Below are 12,494 nucleotides of genomic sequence, written 5' to 3'. Positions count from 1 at the left end.
ATCCAGTCTGCCAGTCTGGTATGTCCCATTAATTAATATTGAGGGGTCAGAGATGCGGGTGTCCTCAAAAGGTCCAGCACGTGCCGTGAATATAATTATTTGTGTAGAGACTCTGAAGGCGTAAAGGCTAGCGGAAATGTGTTGATCTGGTACGTGTATCAAATATGTTTATTTCCACTTAATTACACAATTATTGATTCTTAGAAAATGGTTCCATAACGAGTTTTTTCTGCGAAAGTCTTGTGTCAGGTGTCCGGTCGTAGTACCTGTGCTCCTTGTTGTAGGATGACGCTCCTGTCACGTCGGTGTTCAGTTTGGTAGAGTGGCAGCTTTGACCGACAGATGCCGTCTTGTAATCATACGCCGTGTGCGGCCACTGACATTTGATGCACTGGAGCTGCAGAGCTGGCTTCTAATCCGAAAATTTTCCTGGTAGTTCTCTGCGTCAATGCAGCAAGCACAAGCATTTAGTGCTTACGTGGCTGTGCCTTTTGCTGTATGTTGACTTGATGGCTGTCAACAGGCAACAGTGTTTGTTTGCTATCCAAGCCATTTCACTTCCATTTCGTAATGAAGATTTTTTTCTGCATCCCGCGACCACTGCAACTTGTGTAAGTCTCGTGTGGCAAAGTGAAGCGGGTGATGCTTGGTGTCCACTTTTGAAAACAACCAACCATTCTATTTCTTCAACTCACTCAGCGGCATTCTCCGTCAAAGTTGGAAATTGTGTGCTTCATTGCATGGACAAAGATAAATGGTGTCGGCAAATTATTAGGCATTGTCCTTGGACAACAACCAAGACCAAATCAACTGTCCTTGCATTGCCGCTCACCTGCTTTGTCGTGCTTACCTCCTGTCGAGGTGATGGGGATCAGGAGCTTCGGGGTAATGTCAGCACCAGGGGCAAAGGTCACCGAAGATAATCCTCAATGTCCTGCGCACGCTCCTCAAGACGTGGTCTAAGGTCGTTCGGCACAAACTCTTACAGGCCAATTGACTGGTACCGGCACTTCCAGTAGACATGGTCGGCCTCATGCAGTGGCAGCAGAGTGGTGTTCGGTCGACCATTCGCAGCACCTCCGTTTTCCTCGGTGAACTTTGTTCAGCAAGAACCTACACTGGTTCTTTCGGATGTTGGGAAGGCTTCCGCGTTGGGGTGTCTCGTTGAATTGCCATTGAACATTAACTGGTAGCCGGTGGTGGACGTCGTGACATTGTGGCATAAGTCGCCCTCGGTTCGTCAGATGCCTCTTTGCTTGAAGAAGTTTTCAGTTGAAATGCCTGTCGAACTGGTTCCGAAACAATCTCAGCAATCAAAATAAAAGCTAGGCAACTGATGGCAGAAAGTAGCTTCCTGATCTCCTCCCGGACAACAATGTGGATGATGTTACGGATGCCTGGGAGTCTGGCGTCGAAGTTGCAGCTGGACGACTCGAGTGTCGAGACGCCGGGGAGTTGTTGATAGTGACAGGCTCGGCCTGCAGTGTACATTCAATGTTGAAAGTCTCGGTGATACAAACCCTTCGACTGTTGTCGTGGGGTTGCGGACAAGGCTGCCAAAGGTGCTGTCCCTAACCTGAGAGGCTTGGGATTCTTATCTTCTCGTCTTCAGTAGCACCAGGGTTGGCGTGGGTGCTGGATCAGGCGCAAAACATCCTTTACGAATGCAGCGGCGATCTTGTTGGGGTCGTGTCCTGGACAGAATCAGGAATTCGGCTCTCTGTCGTCAATGTTGGCTGATGAACGTGCACTTCAGCTTGATCTTGCAAACTTCCGATGACGTTGAGGAGGATTTGTGGTTCTCAAACAAGTGCCTGACAGTTTCTTCCACGAGAGGTATAGGTTCTGCAGGAGCTGGTTGTCTGTCCACCCACTGTGGCGGGCAACACGGTCATATTGTTCAATCCAGCCCTCGACAGCTTCATATACCATGCGTGAAAGGGCATCGGAGTGTGAGGTGCGACGGGCATACAAACAATGGTGGGAGTGGACACGGTTCACTGCTACAGGTTTGTTATTGTTGGCTTAGTCAGCTTCGGATTTTTCTCGCAAAAGACCGGATTCCGGTGGTTCCTGCTGGTAGCAGCGACCGACTCAGATTTCAGGTTCTTCGTGGTGTATTTTCGAGGTTCGTCCTTGTGGTACTTGCTCGTCTTGCGGTCTTTCTGCCGGGCTCGGGATAGTTATTGGTTCACGGCTCGCCAAGGTTTTAAGACGCGGGATAGTCCGCCACCCGTGTCCCGTTATCGGGCAACTCGGCTGAGGAGCCGCCAAGGTGCACATAGAGTGAAGGGCTATGGGTAAGTACCCAGCATCTCCACCAGAACATACGATGACAGCTGAGCATGGCCTGGAACTTTCCAGAATAGTAAATATTGATAGAAGATAGGACAGGAGCAAGCACCCGTGACAATATAACAAAACTGACAGAAGAGAGACTACCCTGACCACTAAAGAAGCTGCATTGCTTTAGTGGCATTCTGTCCAAATAAATTCTCTCCCTCGGGGTTTGGCGACTGCCGTGGGTTAACTGAACTGAAATGGATGTGGGACCACTTTTCTGGTAATGAGCCGCTGCAGACTGTTGTCGCAAAGCGGCGTGAACGAGTGGACTGGTAGGTAACACGCGCAATGAAATGTCCATACGGCTTGCAATTCGCGTAACGAGTGTTGATGAAACTTTGGTGTCGACGAAGCGTGCAACAGACTAGCGGAATCAATATAAACTGCAACACTTGTGCTCCGTGAAAGTGCACGTTTACCCCGGAACAATTTGGGAACCAGCACAGCATCACCTAAAGCATGGCACAGGAACTACCAGCTTGAAGGCAGCTCTTCGGTACGCCGACACACCTGTGCTCCGTGAAAGTGCACGTCTACGCCGGAACAATTTGGGAAGCAGCACAGCCTCATTTAGCACGGCACGGCAACTACCAGCTTCAAGGCAGGTCTCCAGTGCGCCGCACAACCAAAGTGAGCCTTCGGTCACTTGAACGAAGCGGCACCACGATTGCCCACTGCCAAGCACGACTCACGCAATTTCCGTCGCTAAACTGTGTGTCCAGATATATTACACACGCTTCACCGCAGACCTCGAAGATTCCGATGGTCAACCGGAGCAGTAACGTCGCCTTAAATTTTATCCTAGCGGTATCCGAATCCATTCGAGGTCCGAGCAACGTAGGGCAGATTCTTCAGTGGCAATATTCCCGTTCGTTAACAGCGAAATGCACACCGTTCCTCCGTGTGTTCACGTTATACCTACGTCAGACACCACGCTGAACTCTGAAGTCGCTTTCAACCGGCCTCATATGACGGCTTCCGCGTCTGAAATCAACTCGCCGAGACGAACGACAACCAACAAAGACTCCGACAAGCTCCGGCCCAGCTGGGGCCAGCCGCCGCATGGGCGCTGCCATCTTTTCTGTGACATCACGTATTTGGTTTGGTCATGTGACGAGTAGTCAAATTTGCGTACAATGGCAGTCGCCTTATAGGGGTCACTTTCGAGTGCAGACCGGAACCCCGGTTTATCGCTCTAAGCCGCTCTACCTCGTTGGCCAATGTGGACTCCTCGCGTTGGGACGCCGGACGGCGGTGCCGCCCGGCGGTGCCGACGGGCGGCGCCGTTCACGCTAGTGTTTTTAAAAACTTCACAGATTTGTTTGCAAAAGCAGTGAAAGTTACACTAATGCAGTTTGTGCAGGTGAGTTATACGGCCAGGGGGATATGGTATATGGGGGTAATCATCAATCGGCTAATTAATTAAGATTCGTTCATTAACTTTTTAATTAATGAAAACAGATATATGGTTCCAATAAGAAACTTGCTGAGCGTCATCGAGAACCACTAAATCAGTCATTTTCAGAAAGACTGTGACCGCGTGAGAAGAGTAGTAGCGCACTAAAGTTACCACTGGTGGAGCAGGTACAAGGCTGGGGCTAGATAAGAGACGGAAAACTCGCGCGGGCACCTTACCTCAACCGCTATACTTCGTTTCAGCTTCGGTCCGAGCGCGGCCGATGTTATGAGCCGAAGTAGGGTGCCTACATGTCTGTCTGTCTCAGGGTGAAGACATCCATTGTTGCCCTGGATGTGTCAGCGCGTGACGCTCTCGAGCGCTCGGTGCGTGACTGGGGCGGTAAAATGGCGTCTATGCGTTAGCCAAAGCTACGCGCTCGAGGTGACTGACACCGGATGCGCGCACTTCAAAATGCATAAAAAAACGACTGGGTGGAAAAATGGCTGAGATGTCACCACTCAAGCAAAAGTGCGCGTGTGTATGAAGGCACTCTAAGCCGAAGGGCCAATCAAACACCGCCAAAAGCTCAGCGTCATGGCGTGCTCTCTACGCTTGATAAGACTAGCCGGCGGAGGAGCGCGCACAGAGAGACGGCGAATACCGGTGGTCCTATCAACTGCAGAGAGCACGCCATGACGTTGTGCCTCTTTCGCTGTTTGATTGGCCCTTCGGCTCATAACATCGGCCGCGCTCGGACCGAAGCTGAAACGAAGTATAGCTTTGTACGTGCTCCACGAGTGGTAACCTTAGTGCACTACTACGCTTCTCACGCGCTCAAAGTCTTTCTGAAAATGACTGATCTAGTGTTTTTCGATGACGCTCTGCAAGTTTCTAATTAGAACCACATATCTATTTTCATTAATTAAAAAGTTAATGAACGAACTTTAATTAATGAGCTGACTTATCGCAAAGGTTAGCCACCAACATAATGTCCCCCTGGCCGTATAACTCAACTTTACAAGCGGCATAAATGGAACTTTCCCGGATTTTTGAAACAAATCTGTTAAACTTGTTAAACTTAAAAAAAAAAACAAAAAAAAAACCGTGTATATATCTATCGTTCGCGTGACTTTCTCCCCTCTTCCCTTCCGATATATATATCGAAGGGAAAGAGTGGAGAAAGTGATTTCTGAATTTATTATATATATATATATATATATATATATATATATATATATATATATATTAAATCTTGCGTGTACCACATGGCATTGGCGCCTGTGCCATTAATATCACTAACTGTCCCGCAAAAAAACAAAACAAAAACGCGTAAAGGAGCCTAAAAATGACTGAACTCCTTCACGTACGTGAAAAAGCTTGTTTTATTTTCGTCCTATTCTACCGCTTCTCCCTGAGGCTGCCCGGGCTGGAGTGGTGAAATAGAAGACTCAGCTTTTCCCCTCCTCTCGCATGAAATCTAAGAGTTCACAACTTGCACGGTTATAAAATCACAACCCTACTTTCCTTTAAGAAATCCAATACGAAAATCAAAACACTGGCGTTTTCCCTGACCCAGAATTACAGTGCTTCGCTGTTCTGAACGAACCTTGACGGAATAAACGATGAACCTTCTTTTGTCAATATTACGAAATTTGGCAGAAATCTGCGGAGGCCTCTCCTGATGACCGCTGAACCTCTGCTGTGATAATCAAACTTAATTGCAGAAAATTGCCTCTTTTTTTTTTTTTTTGGTCATCATAACCTCCGTATTCGGATTCTTTAGTTGATAAATTCGAATTAAAAAAAATTTACCGGCGAGTGTTTTTTTTTTTTTTTGTGGATATTATCGAATTCATCCGAAAACACGAAACCATAAGTAAAAGACAAAAGCAGCTAACACTCGCGTCTACCCAGTATTCATCCCAATCAGAGCTGGGGGTTCTGGAGCCTCCCGCGCTCTCCATCCTCAGTTTCTCACCGCCTTAACTCAAAATGCTAAAAGAAAAAAGAAGAAAAAAAGTCAGACACGCGTTTTTTCTCCCTTCCATCGGCGTCCCAGAGTCCGCCCAGCAGCGCCACCTATCAACAGCTCCCGGCGCCCCCGCGGGCTTCGGCGCCCAGCGCGCGGTCAGTTTCATACGCGCTCTGGATTTCGAGCGGAGCGCGTGGTGCCGGCGCTGTTCCGTCGCATCGCCCTGTGAGTCTGCTCGTCTCTATTTTCTACTCCTTTAGTTTTCTCAAATTTATGTAGTCATAAAAAAACACAACAAAAACGGTAGATCTTTTTTTTTGTTGTTGTTTCGAATGCCACAGGTTTTTAACGCACGTTCAGTGCCTCCCACCTTTCATCGGCTGCGCGTGTATGTTCGAAACTCGCGAGTCGCCGAATGGGTATAAAAACTACAATCGGTGACGAACTAAAAAAAAAAAAAAGTAAGGCTCTCTAAGTTCCTAATATTGAACCCCCTTGCGCACGACATCAACATGCATTCTCGAATTTTGTTTTCTTGCGAGCTCGATCTGATAGCGCGCGTGTTGTCAGTGATCGGGCGAATTGATAAATCAATCTTCCACTTGACAAATACATCGAGTGGTAAAGAACCACTATTTTCTAGTTAAATTAATTAAAATCGAATGAATATGATTTATTTGATTTTTTAAAACATGGCATTTTTTCTTCCTGGTAAAAATAAATTTTACGCGTTGCCTAACTTTCTAACTTGATCGAAAGCGGCGAGATGCACCGTGTAGAAGTGTCAAATTTGTTCCATGGAAGTTTAGACAGTGGCACTGAAGAGAGCTCGTGTATCTTTATTTTTTATCTGGTTCTTCAAAATTCTTTTGGGTGACACGGAAGTTCAGACTAGCGTCGTCTAAATTAGCAAGACGGTTTCAGCAAGTCGATATTAAAACACGATTTTTTTGGGCTCTGTGTCTCTAACCATTCTCATTAATTAATCGGCTCAGTGAATCGGTGTCTTTACTGCGCAATGAAGAGACCCACGTGCTTAGCGGCCGGTATATTAAAAGGACGGTTTAGAAGGACTTCATATATTAGAAGGACCTTAACAGGTGCTGCTAGAAGCAAGTTTCTGGGCTACGTGACTTCTTCCTTTCATCGAAAGGCGGCGAGATACAACGGGTGAAGTCAAATTTATTATATGGAAGTGTATATAGTGGCAAAAGTGAGCCCACCTGTCTCTATTTTCTACTTAAAAAAAAAATTCTTTGACGGACATGAAAGCTCGAAACCAGTGTCGTGTATCAGCGAGACGGTTTTGGTAAGTCGATATTAAAACTCGAGCGTCTTCGGTTTTCTGTCTCTAACCATTCTCGTTAATTAATCGTCTCAGTGAACTGGTCTCCTTACTGCGCGATGAAGCCCGCGTGTTTATAGGCCGGTATATTAGAAGGACGGATTAGAAGGAATTTCGATATGAGAGGGACCTCAACTTGTGCTATTAAAAGCAATTGTATGTGAAACGTGACTTCTAAATTTGATCAAAAGCGGCGACATACAATGTGTAGATGTTAATTGTACAGAAAAAAGGGAAAAAATGAGTCTAAAATTCTATTTTCTACTAGCACTTTTTTTAAAAGTGTTTGGCTGACAAAAAACCCAAAACCAGTGTGGTCTATAGCTAGACGGTTTCGGCAAGTCGATATTAAAATTGGGCATCTCCAGTTTGCTGTCTTTTACCATTCTGGTTAATTAATCGGTTTAATAAAGTGTTTTTACTGCGCCATGGAAATTCCGGCGTGTTTACCGGTGTATAATATAGACAGATGGCGACCTTAGGATATGCTGACAGGAATGATATGTGTTCGCTACTTCTTAATTTGCATCATCCGCTGCGTCCAGGTAAAGTTATTTTTTTTGTACTGAGGTTTAGTCAGCGGAAATGAAGTGTACACATCCTGTCATGGCATCGCAAAATTGATGGCCTCTTGCGTAAACAATAAAGACAAATAATAACATTGGCCATTTGTTTTAGTCTTTTAGATTATGATGACATGTAAAAATGTGATTTCAAAAAATAAAACAAAACGAATAATATTTTATTTTTTTATTTTTAAGAACAGAGTGGAAATGAAAATATTAATTCAGAGAGCATAACCTTTGTGTATATGTCTACTACTCACAAAAGATGTAACCAGTCGTCCACGGTACCACCTGTTACACCGCGGTCATTAAGAAAAAGTTTATTTTTGCGTTCACCCTAGGCTTTTCGCTATTCAAATACAATATGCGAACCCGCGTGCTAGCTGCGCGCTTTATGTTTATGTTTACGCGTTAAATATTTTCACGAATCTTTCAATGTATTTAGTTACAACCAATAACAGGCTTTGTTTGTTCAATTATTGCTATCTACGACGACAACTCAGGAAATGTTTGGGAACAAAAAACTATATTTGCTTGACTTTTGCAGGTGAAACTCTATGCTACCACGCTTTTTTTGCGTAAAACCGACTCTCTGCCTCGATTTAATTTCGGCAGATTGTAATGATTGCATTTCTTCATGATAACACAAAGCCTGGAAATTTAATGTCAACAGAAACTGGATGAATTGGTTTGTCCTACCCCGGCTGGGTTAGACAGAGGCATTCCTTACGGCTTTTGCTCTCGCTTAAAAAAAATGGAATTATTATTTTTTTTTTTGCTCCGTGGGGGCAGGATTACGCCACCCATTTCAGTACTGCGTGAATCTAAACTGAGCCGCTGTTTTGATACCCCTGATTATCTGTGTGTGCCAATGTACTCGTATGAAATAACTCAGTGCGCTGACTGAAATAAGTTTGGGTCGCGATAAATAAATGTTTGTTCATGCAAACTTGTTTGTTGAGTAGGAGACGATTAAGAGAGGTTCTGCGCAAATCCCGGGAGAGGTCTCAATACTTCTATACCTAACTAGTTCGTAAATTCCTGCAATTCGAGCTAAGGGCGGGGGGGGGGGGGGGGGGGGGGATGGCACGACTTTTTTTTTTTATGGAGGCCGTAATAGAGTACGCCTTTTCATTCTCCCCCGGCAGTATTTCTACAAAAAAAAAAAAAAAAACGGTAGCAATTTTAAACTTCGGTACACCAATTTTTCATAACAATGACACAGTTGAGGTGTCATTGAGCTAGGATATGATTCCGTCGTTTTGTAAAATGAACCAGAGATATATCTGCCGAAGGGTAAAATTTGCCCAATCTTAGGATGTCAAAAACTAAATGCAAAATTAACCTATAGTTAAAAAAACAACGAACGTTTTAAGATTTCGGTTAATTACACAAAATAATAAAGTACACTAGTAAAATTTCAGAACAGTGTTTATTTAAAGTGTTCATTGCAATGTTTCTTCAAAGTTATCAGCCTACGGCCGCCAGATTGGTTTGCAACCTGCGGACTAGGCTTTCGTTTGGCTGTGTGCTAGACGCAAACAGCGCGCGCGCTTAGGTTTGATTCTTAGTATGCAGGAGCGCTTGCTTGCATTTCAGCCTCTCCGGTGACCGTTATCGTTTGTGAGGCTGCTCTTTCTTGAGCTGACACGTTGACACGGAAGGATTTACACATAAGCCGTAACAAACCATAAATAAAAAAATAAAATACACGTGTCAACATTAGTGAGTTGGGGTGGCCAAGCTGAGGCTTTTCGCGTGTTAAAAGAGCGGTTAGGGGCTCCCTCCCTTCCTCTTTTCCTTTACACTTCCCCGCCTCCCTCACGGTCACACGAGCAATTTCCCAAAAAAGAGAAATAGAACGCGTTTTAAATAGAAAGACAGGTTGCGGTTTGGTAGTCTTGTGCTACTTCTACCTTACGTACAGTTGGAATGTTTTTGACTCGGATAGATTGAAAGTGGTTCAAGTTTTGTTTATTGTTCTACACAAAAGTTTGCCGCCCCCCCCCCCCCCTTTCGCGGCTCTTGGAAGTTCCGTGGTTCTGTTCGCGGCTCTTAGGCCCGGTCAGCCTGGACACCCCTGTTATTGAGCTTGGCATACGAGAACAATATATTGAGACTGTCTGAGTGAACTCGTCAAACACGAAGTTAGGTTCGCAAGTTCGCCGAGTGCGCCGATTCGACTAGGGCGAAAAAAGTGCGGCGTCATCCTCACGAAAGTTCAATCGGCATACCCCGTAAACTTCGGCCCCGACTTTGCGCTTTTGATGAGTCCAGGGCTCCTGGGCTCCAGTATTCGCCACCTGTCGTAGGCGAACCCCGTCACCGTCGAACAAATGTCGAGATATTATTCGTAACAGATGGCTTTCCCACAAGGGGAGTGTAACAAAGGGGAAGCCCAACTTCAGTTAAACCACCGCGAACGGGGACGAGTTTGCTTCGCGTTCGCAATCGGGAAGCTGTGCCTTCAGAACAATTCGGGAGACAGCAGGGAAAGAGATATTACAGCGGTAGCTGTTATGCCCTCTTTCCAATCCCTAGAAATGACGTCCGCTGTTGATGCTGTAGTTTTTACAGCGAGGCTGTGTACCTCCACCAGCCAAGGAAAATTTCGTGTCGTCGTTGCAAGCAAAAGCTCCCGGCGAACAATTGAAGGCAAAACAGCATATCTTCTTTGAAATCAGGCATACGGCATACAGCTCAGTATCTGTTCCAATAAAAAAAAACACAAAACAAGCATCAAAACCACATGATGCATGATAAGGCTCGTGTAACTAATAGGAACACCCTCCCACGCGTTACGGTAAGTATTAGGTTTGCAGCTGCTTCGAAAGGGGTTGACGTCATTCGAAGTCTTCGTGTGAAGTGCAAACCGCATAATAGATGATAACGGCGCCTGCTGCCGTGGCAACGGCAACTTGCGACGTGAGGAGTGACGTCATTAGCCTTTCATATATAAAAGAAGAACCCGCCTATACCCTATTTCACCTTACGTCCGAACGCAGCGGATGCTACGAGTTACCTAGCCAATCCCGTTCTGTGGACGTGGCCCGTGATACGCTTACGCGCGTCGCTGTGCCCCCTCTCTAAGCTCACGTGACACTCACACGGCCTCTGATTGGCTCCGATGGCTTGTAACGTCCGCTGCGCTTAAACGTAAGATTGAACGGAGTATAGCAACTGATTTCATTCTTGCTGCAGTACCGCGATGAATAGGCCACGCATAGTTAGGAATCCCGAAGAGCAGCGTGAATACTAGCAGCGGCAAAGGGAAAAGAAACGGTAATACGACCAGAAGCGGCGTGCTGCGACTGGCGGCGGAATTTCGTATAGTGCAGTAGGCAATCGTTGCAGGTGATACCACAGCTTCACTGACCCACCACCTTCACAGTGTGTATTGGAGCCTCAATTTTTTGTTGATGTTGTAGTTGGCTTAACAGGGTGTGCGTCCGTCGATGCTGCCAAATCCTCAAAAAGGACCGCCCGCCGCCCGCGGGAATCGAACCTGGGTGCCCTGCGTGCGAAACAGAGGCGTTACCACAGAGCTAAGTCATAGCATTGATAAACCGCTTCATCCCCAAGGCCCTTACGCACATATGCGTTTGAGCGCGGTGCGTTCCGTTGTGGCATTCGGACGCGTAGCGGCAAGCGGACGCCTGCAATTAACATGTTACAGCAATAATTATTTCTTACGAGTGCAATATTTATTTTTGGCAGCTGGGTCCGTTCTGTGCTCATTGATGTGAGTGTGCTTTGATGTTATTACCATGTGTGTAGTTTTACGTATCCTCTCTGCAATGCCTACATGGGTCTTCATTACTTAATACATTAATGGGACATTACATGTCCCATTATTTATTATTGAGGAATCAGAGATTCGAGTGTCCTCCAAAGGTCCAGCACGTGCAGTGAGCACAATGCTTGGTGTCTAGACTGAAGGCGTAAAGGCAACCAGAAATATGTTTGTTTGGTTAGTGTATCAAATATGTTTCTTTCCACTTGATTACATAATTATTGATTCTTAGTGAATGATTCTATAGCGAGTTCTCTTTGCAACAGTCTCGTGTCGGGCGTTCAGTCGTAGTACCTGTGCTCCTTGTTGTCGGATGACGCTCCTGGCACGTCGGTGTTCAGACTGGTCGAGTGGCAACTTTGACTGACTGATGCCGTCTTGTAACCATGCGTCATGTACCGCCACTGACATCTGATGCACAGAAGCTGCAGGACTGACTTCTAATCCGCAAACTTTCCTAATAGTTTTCTACGTCGATGCAGCAAGCTCTGGTATGTATTGCTTACGTGGCTGTGCCTTTTGCTTTACCGTTGACTTCACCGCTGGCAACAATGTTTGTTTGCCATCTAAGCCATTTCACTTCAATTTCGTAATGGCGATTTCTTCTGTATCCCTCGGCCATTGCAACTTTTGTAAGTCTCGTGTGGCAAAGTAAAGTCGGGTGATGCTTGGCGTCCACTTTTGAGAACAGCCCAACCATTCTATTTCTTCAAGTCACTCAGCGGCATTCTCCCTCTAAGTTGGTAATTGTGTGCTTCGTAGAGTGGACACTGATAATTGGTGTCAGAAAATTATTAGGTATTGTCCTTGGACGACAATCGATACCAAATCAACTGTAATAGAATTGCCGCTCACCTGCTTCGTCGCGCTTACCTCCCGCGGAGGTGATGCGAATCAGAATCTCCGGGGTATTGTCGGCACCAGGAACAAAGGCCGTCGAAGATAGTCCTCAATATCCCGCAGTCGCCCCTCGAGACGTGGTCGAGGGTCATTCGGCATAAACCCTCGCAGGCCAATTCATCGGTACGGGCAATCCCGGTAGACATAGTCCGCCTCATGCAATCATAGTAAAGTAG

Source organism: Ixodes scapularis, unplaced genomic scaffold (assembly GCF_016920785.2).
Source record: "Ixodes scapularis isolate PalLabHiFi unplaced genomic scaffold, ASM1692078v2 PGA_scaffold12__126_contigs__length_90152505, whole genome shotgun sequence".
NCBI classification, from domain to species: domain Eukaryota; kingdom Metazoa; phylum Arthropoda; class Arachnida; order Ixodida; family Ixodidae; genus Ixodes; species Ixodes scapularis.
The sequence above is the reverse complement of the archived record's forward strand: the minus strand, read 5'-3'. Positions refer to the sequence as shown.